Source organism: Mustela nigripes, chromosome 4 (genome assembly GCF_022355385.1).
Source record: "Mustela nigripes isolate SB6536 chromosome 4, MUSNIG.SB6536, whole genome shotgun sequence".
Lineage (NCBI taxonomy): Eukaryota > Metazoa > Chordata > Mammalia > Carnivora > Mustelidae > Mustela > Mustela nigripes.
In genome coordinates, this window is record NC_081560.1 from 114,172,808 (window position 1) to 114,184,104 (window position 11,297).

Here is an 11,297-nt window from a genome sequence, read left to right on the forward strand (position 1 = left end):
CATATTTGGGTTGGAAGAACAACCTAGATGATATTTACCTTATTCATGATTACAATTTTACTTTAAAGTTATATATTTTCATGCAATCACATTGATGTAATAAAATGAATTTGTAGAGCCCACAACCACTTCAGTTAAGTTAACCCCCAAGTCCCAAATACTGATATTCTGATACTGCTCAAAATTTCTAGTTTGATTAAATGGATCTTCCAAATTAAGAGGATAATTACCTAGCTTCATTTGATACTTTAAATTCCATGTATATCTATAGCTTTCAAAATATTTAAAATAACACACGCTCTGTTCTGTATTTGTTCCAAGGTTTATATAACCTATCTCCGTTTCTGTTGTTATGCAACAGAAAAAAAATTATTAACCTGGCTGGTTCTGAAGAACAGCTGGTAACCTTGACAGCCAAATACTGCATAGGAGAAGTTGCTAAGGGCTGCTTTGATAAAAGAAGTTGTAACTTCCAAGTAACACATCGTACACTCTCCATGCTGAATAAATGCCTACGTTCTTATTCCTATTTACACTCAATTCACTTAGCAACGTTTTTATTACCCAACTGAATTCATTGGAGATGCGATTCAATGTTCCATTCTTAAAATGTAAGCAGTAATGTAACCTCAAAAATGATATATCACCTAAACTCAAAAATGTAGGTTACATAGAAAAGTCATTACCAAAAACTGAAATTTGCCTTTGTTTTGCAGTGTCGCCCCATAGTCAGACTGTGATCATTCATCCTGTGCTTGATCTTCTCTCTCATCCCAGGCAGTTGCTCATCAGCTCCCATACCTTTGATTTAAAGTAATAGAAATGGCATTTTTAAAAAAGTGGATACTGCTATAGGTTCTGTGTCATATCATATAGCATGTACAGTGCGCTTATCTAGACAACTGAGTAAAATATACACCGTGGCCCGGTTTGGGAGCTGTAGTTGACTTTCCATCCCTATACACAAAAAAAGAAATGAGTGGAGTTGGCTCTTTTATCCTTTTTTAGTTTGGGTGTGCTGCCTGATAAAGGCTCCTTTGACCGAAAAATGATAGAGAACTGGACTGACACATTGTCTTTCAGTTTCCACATTTGCTGATAAGACACCCAAGAGATAGCCCAACGTGACAAGATCTAGTCCTTAATGGAATACTGCTACTTTTTAAATTTATAGTCTAATAGCAAACAGTGTTTTAGCAGATTTGGGCGTGAATATTTTGGAGGAATCGCTGATACTTAACATGCTTCTTAATACTAAGATTAGGGAAAATTTTGAAAAGGACCACCTGGAAGAACACCATCCTTTGGTTTAGTTTTTGCCTAAAGTAAGGGACATTAGATTTGGTATTTTGTTGCTTGTTATATTTACCCAACTCTGAAACCTACATGTAATCACTTTGGCATGTAAGCCTTATTTCCTTGGTGAAAAGACACAGTACTCTTTTGGGGTAAATGAACAGAATGCTTCAGTCATTTCACTTATCTTTTCAGTAAGAACTTAACTCTGGAAAACTTATTTTGATGATTGTACAGTTAAAAAAAATAAAAGGTTCTATAGCAGATAAAGTAATCTGAAGGAAAACGACTCTGATGTTTTGTTGAGTAGAACAAAAACTGTCAGGGGAGCTACTTGATAATATTTGTGAACTGTTCAGATAACTCGAAGTCATACCTATATGTAATGTATCAGGATGCATTTATTACCCTCACCTTGTTAAAGTCTCCCCTTTACTAAAGGAAGGTAAACCCCGGAAACTGTTCTTCTCTGACTTACTTGCCAGCAGTATTCTACCTGGATTTTGTTAACAAGAGACGTTTGGCATTTGAACAAGATGTAAAGATGAAATACAAAGGGAGCTATTAATCTCTGATGATTGCGTGGTAACAGATTTGATTAATGGGTCTGATTCTGGAATCCACAGCATCATGCAGGAATATGTGAATCAAGGGAGACTAGGTTCCTTTTCCTTGATATTTACATCACAGAAATAATGCATTTTCAAAAATTGGGAGCTCATGTTCTGAATACGTGGGTACACTTGTTCATTGTAAGATCTTTGGAAATACAAGTGAAACTCATGAGGGAAGGAGCCTCTAGAATTACCTAAAGTAATAAGAATCTTCCAAGTGCTGGAGGGAATCTGGCTCTCTACCTTGAGCTGAAGCTCTTCCAGGAAATGAAACTACAGCCGGAGTATTGACTGGGTATGACTCCTGACAACTGTTCATGATCAAGAGTTAATTGACTTTAGTTTCCAGTAACAGAAATTGTGAAAGTATAGTGACAATGCTTTTGTTGGAGCTGCTGTTTGAACTGAAGGGGATCTGAATATGCCACCTCGAAATATGCCACTTTGGAATGTGGATTATTTTGTGCTGACAGCAGTTGAGAATTAACAGATTCAGAAAGGTCTTGGAGCTTCCCTTATCTGATGAAAAGCAGAAATTACTAAGAAATGAAGATTGCCATAAATCCCCACTCTAGGGGAATTTTATGGCTGTGGAGAAGACAGAAAACGGTGAAATGATTCTGCACAAACAAAATGACCTTCATTTTCTATGAGTTTCTCCATATACTTACCTTCCCACAATTTATTGTCCTTGGAAGCCCCAAACCCCTTCGTTCTTACCTAGTTACTTCTCCAGAAAGTATCACCCTTCATTAAAACGGTATATAAACTCTCAGGTCTAACCACCTCTTTGGATTTTCATTTCTTTACTGTGAAGTTCCCATAAATGAAAGAATATTAACATCAGTAAAATGTATATCCCTTTTCTCCTGTTAATCTGTCTTTTGTCAATTTAATTCTTAAGCCCCAGTCCTTACAGTTAATAGGGTGGAGGAGAGATTTTCCTTCCATATATTACCTCTATGGAAATAAGTGAGTAATAATATTTTCCTTTTGCATGATGAAAAATTATAAGGTAAGACAGGATGATGTTACATTTTTACTGAGTTGGGAATAAAATTATAAAATGTAAAAAACAACAGCAACCTTATTTTCTAAGTCATTAGTTGATTCAAGAATCCAATCTTGCCCTTATAATCTTTATTCTTCCATATATGCTCATTCCTGGATTTTTATGGATTGAGATAAAAAAATGGGTGTCTAATGCTTATTTTGCTATCCAAATTTGAAGCAGCAATAGAGTAGAAGGAAAACACTGTTGGAAATATTTTTGTGCCAACTCAGAGCACATTAAAAAATTTAACTTTGGGGGCGCCTGAGTGGCTCATGGGTTAAAGCCTCTGTCTTCAGCTCAGGTCATGATCCCAGGGTCCTGGGATCGAGCCCCGCCTCGGGCTCTCTGCTCAGCTGGGAGCTTGCTTCCCTTCCTCTCTCTGCCTGCCTCTCTGCCTACTTGTGATCTCTGTCTGTCAAATAAATAATAAATAAATAAATAATCTAAAAAATTTTTTAACTTTGATTTTTATTATTTGGTATGTCTAATTTTACCGTATTTTATTGGGTTTTGTTGTTGTTGTTGATGGTTTTAGTAAAACATAATTTTTTTTTTTTAAGATTTATTTATTTGACAGACAGAGATTACAAGTAGGCAGAGAGGCAGGCAGAGAGAGAAGGGGAAGCAGGCTCCCCGCTGAGCAGAGAGCCCGATGCGGGGCTCGATCCCAGGATCCTGGGATCATGACCCGAGCCGAGGGCAGAGGCTTAACCCACTGAGCCACCCAGGTGCCCCAGTAAAACATAATTTAATAAAAGATTTGCCTCTAGCCTCAGTTAAGAGTAACCAACTTGGAAAACAAAATCAACCCAAACTAACACACTAGCTGGGTGACTTTTTCCCTTAAGATATATATCTGAAGTGTTCTATGATTATTGCTTCTAACAGGTAGAAGTCAGCCCTGTCTGCCCCAGATTACAAGATTTTTCTTTTTCGTTCCTGCAAATTCTAATCTGAAGCTTCAGCTTCTAATCTTTTCCTTCACATCCAAAACAAAACAAAAACAAAAAGACCTATAACAGTGCTAAACACACAGCAGTGGTTCAATAAATGCTTTGTTGTTTGTCATTGGTATAACATTTAACTTATTTCAATGCTGAGGTGGTACCTTCTTTTTAAATTTTTTTGCAACTGCCTTTATTGCTTTGATATATACTGGTTACTCATTCATTTTGAATTGGAATAAATTATGATTTATTTAGCTAAGCACATTCTAATCTATTACTTAAGAAACATTTAATATGTGAGGTGCCTGGGTGGCTCAGTTGCTTAAGTGTTTGACTCTTGCTTTCAGCTCAGAACCATGAGATCAAGCCCCAAACCCTGTGTCAGGCTCTGCACTCAGTGCAGAGTCTGCATGAGATTCTCTCTATCCTTCTTCCTCTGTTCCTCCCCCCATCTCTGATAAATCTATAAATAAATAAATAAATAAATAAATAAGCATTAATAATCATATGAATATTTTTTGTGTGTGAATTTGTTGTTTTATATCTATTTTTTTTCTTTTCTTATTTGAGTGCATTGCTATATTCATCAGAACAACTGCTGATTTTTATGAGAGACCCACACTTTGCATGTATAGTATTTGGCTCAAAAAGCTTTTATTTTAATTTGTTTTCTTGAAAAAGTTATCATTTTATTTTTTATTTTTTACTTTTTTAAAAGATTTTATTTATTTGACAGACAGAGATCACAAGTAGGCAGAGAGGCAGGCAGAGAGAGGAGGAAGAAGGCTCCCCGTGGAGCAGAGAGCCTGATGTGGGGCTCTTTTTCCAGGACCCTGGGATCATGACGTGAGCCAAAGGCAGAGGTTTTAACCCACTGAGTTACTCAGGCACCCTGAAAAAGTTATCATTTTAAATAGGACTAGCCAAGTGAAGATGGACAAAATAATAGTAACAAACACTTCCAGATGATCTCAGGGCCTTCAAGAAAATACAGTGATGTTGCTTCACTCTACCTATGTCAACACTGGGTGAGATAATTGTTACAAATCTTATCCGAACTCTGTTCATGAAAAATCTCTGATTTCAAATATTTTCCATCCTTTGTACTTGTAAGGACAGATATCCAGAATATGGCCTTTTGATTTCCATCTGTGGGCTTTAGATGTTGAAGGATATTTGGTTTGGGGAAATGGAGAACTAAAATGCTCTGATTAGGAAAGTGAGAGTTTTGAGCTGCCAGCCACAAAAGAGTGATTGAGACATATAGAGAAGAATATAGAAAATAAGAACATTGTAGCCAGAGAGAATTTCCATATTAGCAAATGGACAGTGAGTTTGAAAATAGTGAATTCCTTGAGAATAGGTGTTATGTCTTAATTATCTCTTTATCTCTGGCTCCTAACCAAGTGCTGGTCTTTGCCTAGGACCTAAGTAAATGTTGAAATGAGTTATCTGAATTAGCTTATTGCATTCATACAATGGTCCTATTAGGTCAGTACTATTTCCTGTTTACATATGATGATATCAAGGCTCAAATATTTAATTAACAAAGACAGAGTTGGAAGAGATTGGGATTTAAATGTAGTCTCTAGTCATCCAAAAACGCACAGTGTTTCCACCATACCAAGATTTTTCAAAATATCTTCAATCCTACAGTAAAGTTGAGAAAAGAACAGTTCTGTTGGGGAAAAAATTTCCTTTTACCTTTCTAAGTTCTTCAGTTGGGTCTAATAATTAAATTGATATGAAGCAGATCAATAAGAGGAAAACAAATGAAAGTTTAATAACATGTATACATGGAAAGACCCAAGAGCTGAGCAATACCTCAAAATGACTGAACCTAGCATCTTAAATACCATCTTCAGCTAAAGACAAAGACAGGTGTTAGAGATGAGGTGTTCATAATGGGAGGTTGCCAGGAAAAGCACAGTCAGCAAAGATAAGGCCGTTACACAGATTTCACTTATTGCCTTCTCCACAGATAAATTTCTAGAGATTGAGCCATTCCCTCTTCCAGGTATAGTGAGGGAGACACCCTTAGAACATTATAAATGTAAGTTTCTTACAAAGGAGTAGCTTCTACAGTTTTCAGACCTTCTCTGCAGTCTCTTAAAAATAACCATCTTAAGGTGGAATCTGAGTGGCTCAATGTTTGTAGAAGACACAACTTTTGATTTTGGGGTCATGGGTTCAAGCCCACATTGGGTGTAGAGCTTATTTAAAAAATAAATAAATAACCAGGGACACCTGGGTGGTCCAGTCACTTAAGTGTCTGACTCTTGGTTTCAGCTCAGGTAATGACTTCAGAGTCTTGGGATTGAACACGGTATTGGGCTCCATGTTCAGCATGGAGTCTGCTTGAGATTCTCTCTGTCCCTCTCTCTCTGCCCCTCCTGCTTTTTGTCTCTCTTGCTCTAAAATGTAAAAACAAACAAACAAACAAACAAAAACAAAAACCCACCAAGAAACAAAAAAACCTAGCTGAAAATAATCAACATGCTGAAGAGCCATTTCTTGGGATGGAAGATTTTTGGTCCTTCAGTTCCATGGTTACAAATTTTCAGGAAATCTTGTACAGAGTACTGTCCTTCTTGAAATTTCATATGGCACATTAAAATGTTAAAATCTTTGATACAATTTTTATTTATTTATTTAGACACAATTTATCCAGCATCATGATCAGACCATAGCATTTAACAATCAATAGCATGGGTGCACAAACAAAATGGCATTAAAATCATTTGAAATGCTTTAAAATTCCCACAGAACAGAAAAACTAAAATAACCTTTTATATAATTAGTCACAAATACACTCCTTGAGCTTTTTGCAGTACACATATGTATTGTCTAAAACACGTTTTCTTTGTAGCAGCTAGAGCCTGCATTCACTGTGCTTGGCTAGGTTCACAAATCCTGTAACCTGTAGCTCTCTTTTCGTTTCTCTGGATCTCCTCTCCTGCTAAGCTCTGTTTCCTGGAAGTAATTAAAACCTTCTGCTATTGTCACAGCTACTGCTGCTGGTGGAATCACCATAGCTGCTTGGGTTTCATAGTTTGGCAAAGTATTGGCCTTCACCATCATAGGGCCCAGGGCTTCTGCTTCCAAAATTCCCTCCTTTCATGGGTCCAAAATTTGAAGATTGACTTTTGTCATTGCCAAAGTCATTATCGTTTCTGTCACTTCTAAAATTGCTTCCTGCATTACCAAATCTGTTATTCATCCCCACGGCCACCATATCCACTGCCACCATGACTGCCACCAAAACCACCTCACCACTGAAGTCACCTCCATGATCAAAGTTGTCTTTCCTACCAAAACCACCTCCATCACCACCACCAAAGTTTCCAGAAGCACTTCCACCTCTTTGGCTGGATGAAAGATTAGCTATATCATGCTTAGATAGGACTTTCTTTATGTCACAGCTGTGGCCATTCACAGTATGGTATTTTTGAATGACAATCTTACATACAAAGTCATGGTTATCCAGTGTTACAAAATCAAATCCTCTCTTCTTGTCACTCTAGTGGTCAGTCATGATTTTAATCACTTCAATTTTCCTATACTGTTCAAAATAATGATGTCCTTCAGTGTCTTTTTTAATACCACCAAGGAAAATCCTTTTCTCACTTTAGTGGGCATCTGGTCTTTGAGCCTTTTCTCTCTTTGGTTCCACAGCTCTTCCATCCACCTTGTGTGACCTTGCATTCATGACTGCATCCACCCCTTCCCCAGTGGCATACTTGACAAACCCAAAACCTCTGGGGTGCTTGGAGTTTGGGTCTCATCACCACACAGTCCGTAAGTGTCCCCGATGGCTCATAATGGCTCCGCGTCAGATTCTTCAAAGCTCAAGCCTCTGGGGAAGAGCTTCTGCAGCTGTTCAGGCTCCTTAGGAGACTCTGACTTAGATATGACAGTGGTGGGAAGGGAGAGTTTATGGATGCCTACACGGCGGCATCCATAGGCAGAAAGCTCTGATAAAATGTTCAGTTGAACTATTGTTTAAATTTTGTTTTTCTTGGAATTTCTCAAAGGTGACTTATTGCAGTTTTTATGTCTTTTTAATTTTTTAATTTTTGTTTTATTTTTTAAAAATACTTTATTTATTTAGAGAGAGAGAACAAAAGACAGCACGAGCAGGGAAGAGGAGCAGGAGAGGGAGAAGCAGGCTCCCACTGAGCAGGGAGCCCCATGTGGGGCCCTGTCCCTTGTCTCTGAGATCACGACCTGAGCTGAAGGCAGACGCTTAACCAACTGAGCCACACAGGTGCCACTTTATTTCTTTTTTAGATGATATAGTTTTTGAAGGGTGGGAAAAAAGGGGCAAGAAATGGTAACTATCCATAATAGTAAAAAAAAAAATATATCACTGGTAAAAAAATATGATGAAATATCATAGACAATACATTTTGGAAGAAATAAGCTTGGATTATAAGAAACTGTTAAGAGTATAAGCTGATAGTTTTTAAGTTTTCTGTACTCATAAGGGTATTTATATAGAGCTTAACTAGTTATCTATACCCATATTCCCTAGAATAATAGGACCTATAATTGGAAACATGCTTCCAGTATTTTTTATCATCTACTATTTCCCTGAAATAAAAGGGACAGAAGAAATGGATAATTTTTCTCTTCATTTGTTCAAATACTTGTCATTCAAGTGGCGCTTGGGTGGCTCAGCTGGTTAAATGTCCAACTCTTGGTTTCAGCTCGGGTCGTGATCTCAGGGTCCCGGAATCAAGCTTGGCATCTGGCTCTGCATTCAGTGGGGGTTTGCTTGAGATTCTTTCCTTTTCCTCTGCCCTACCTCCTCCCTCCCCACCTGCTCTCTCTTTCTCAAATAAATAAATAAATCTTTTTTGAAAAAATATTTTATTTGTTTATTTGACAGACAGAGATCACAAGAGAGGCAGGCAAAGATCCCAGGACTTTGGGATCATGACCAGAGGTGAAGGCAGAGGCTTTAACCCACTGAACCACCCTGGCGTCCTATAAATAAATAAATCTTTAAAAATATTTGTCATTCAATTATAAATTACAAACATATATTTGGAATTACAAAAATACGTTTCCACTTAGGGAGTTTACTGTAAGTGTTAAATCATTAATGGCTACTTCCTGTCTTTGTCAACCTGGAGACAAAGAGCCACAATGAGAGGCAAATGAGTGTTTATTTGGGGTTAAAGCATTGCAATTTGGGGAGCACAGATTCAGGAGGCTGCCCTCCTGAATTCAGGAGGTTACCCAAATAGTGTTCCTCCTTCTAGGGTGAAGGCACTGGTTTTTGTTTTGTTGTTGGTTTTTGTTGTTGTTGTTTGAGGAATAGGAAGGGGGTTAATTACATAAGTTGAAGAAAAGAAAAAAAACAGTTTTTCTCTAGGTGTTAACAAGTTAACTCAGACATCAATTGGTGACTGATTTTATCTTCAGAAACCCTTATCAGTGTTGTGATCAAAATGTTCCTTCTCCTACTGACTCCTCAAGTAATTGCTTAAAACAATGGCCATTTTAAACAGGCCAGGAGTCTGAGCCCAGATGAAACAAAGGTGGGTAAGGCCGTCTCTCTGCAGTGGCCACTCCAGCTCCATTCTGAAGTGGCTCCCATTATGACAGTTTTCACAACTTAAAGTTCAAACAGATTAAGCTGTAGATGAAGTTAGAAATGCTGCAGTCTTTAAAGGAGGCAGTTGGAAGCAAATTAATTGACTCCTAGATAGATAGGTGAACTGTAGAAATTGTACCTTATAGATGGTTAGTTATCTGTAAGATATTAAAGTAAAATATCCTCTTTTATAAATAAGGTGTTTGATAGTCATATATACTCATTACTGATAGGCTATGAGAGAGAAGTTAGTAATCTATACTTATAATGAAGTATTAACATACCTCCATTTGATGTTAACAACGAAGTGTTCATGCTTTATTCTGAATTCTTATTCTGTTAAGTTGATTTGGAATAAGCAAACTATAATAATAAAGATTAGGCAAATCAAACAAAACCTATATGAAGATTCTGGCATTTTCATTACACTATATACAGATTTTTCCAGAGAAACACTATTATTTTTATAAAAACTTCCCGAGTTCGAAAGAGAAAAAAATACTACATATTTTACCTTCAGGAGAGGTACATAATGCACATAAGTATGTTAAATAAACATTCAGTGTTTAATGTGTGCACAAGTGCTCTGTTACAGGAATTGAAGAGTAAATAAGGGAAATTAATAAACAAATATTGCTTGAGCAGCTATTACTTTTTAGGTTAACGCGTTTCCTTTGGGAGATGCAAAAAGTCCCATCTGAAAAATACCAAAGAGGTTTGGTTGCAGAAACAAAGTCAGGCCATATTACAAACTCAATCCAATATTGCCAACAGACGAAATATGAAAACACGAAAACAGCACATTATATGGTTAGATTCTAACAGTATGAACGTATGAAGAATAATTACTAAGGAATTTAAGATTGTGAGCTATGAATGTGGGTAGAGTAACGAGAGAAAACCTAAAATCAAAGTGGGGCTTAACTTGGATTTTGAAGGTGAGAGTATTGTTTTCTTTGTGAGAGGTATGGAAAAAATTGGAAGACAGGGACAAATATAAAAGAAGCTTTCGGGGATATGAGTGAATGTGGCTCATGGGGATAAGGGGAGAGAGATGGCAAAGAGGCCTGATGATATGATGGGAAAGAAGGATACCAAGATGGAAAAACAGATTGTGAGTACGTATTACAGAAGCTCTTCTAAAGGAAGTTAAATGAGAGACAGGGAAAATTTAATAGGATCTGAATTTTAGCCATTGAACATTTTTATTCGTGGATAAGGTACATTTCATTCATTCAGAGATTTTCTGTAGTCTAAACTTGGGTTTGGTGGAGCACTAGACAATGGATTGATTTGAGAAGCTATTCTGGAAATTGGGGCTTGATGTGATGGGGGACTGCGGCAAGAAAGTGCGATTGTGTGCAAACAGACGGACATGAGGCAGGGACAGACGTGAGAACTCTTCCAAGAGAAATTCTGCAGGACTTATAAATTACTCACATTAATAAAATAGCGAATTTACTGAAAGTAAGAGCAGGATTAGATAATGAAGTTCATTTCTCCTTATGTTATCCAAAGGAAGTTTTTTACCTAGCATAGCAATGACTATATAGAGATTGGGATGTCTGGGTGGCTCAGTCAGTTAAGCATCTGCCTTCAGCTCAGGTCATGATCTCAGGGTCCTGGGATCAAGTCCCAGATCAGGCTCCCTGCTCATTGGGGAGTCTGCTTCTCCCTCTGCCCCTTGCCCTCCTCATGTTTGCCCTCTCACTCTCTCAAATAAATAAATTAAATCTTAAAAAAATTAAGTACCAAGGATGTCTGAATGCTATTAAAAGCATGTG

The 11,297-nt window shown here is 37.3% G+C and overlaps 1 pseudogene; it reads right to left on the reverse strand.

Annotated features, from left to right (window-relative positions):
- Positions 1-6,894: 6,894 nt before the first annotated feature.
- On the reverse strand, positions 6,895-9,828 carry LOC132016390 (heterogeneous nuclear ribonucleoprotein A1-like; annotated as a pseudogene).
- Between the last annotated feature and the right edge of the window lie 1,469 nt (positions 9,829-11,297).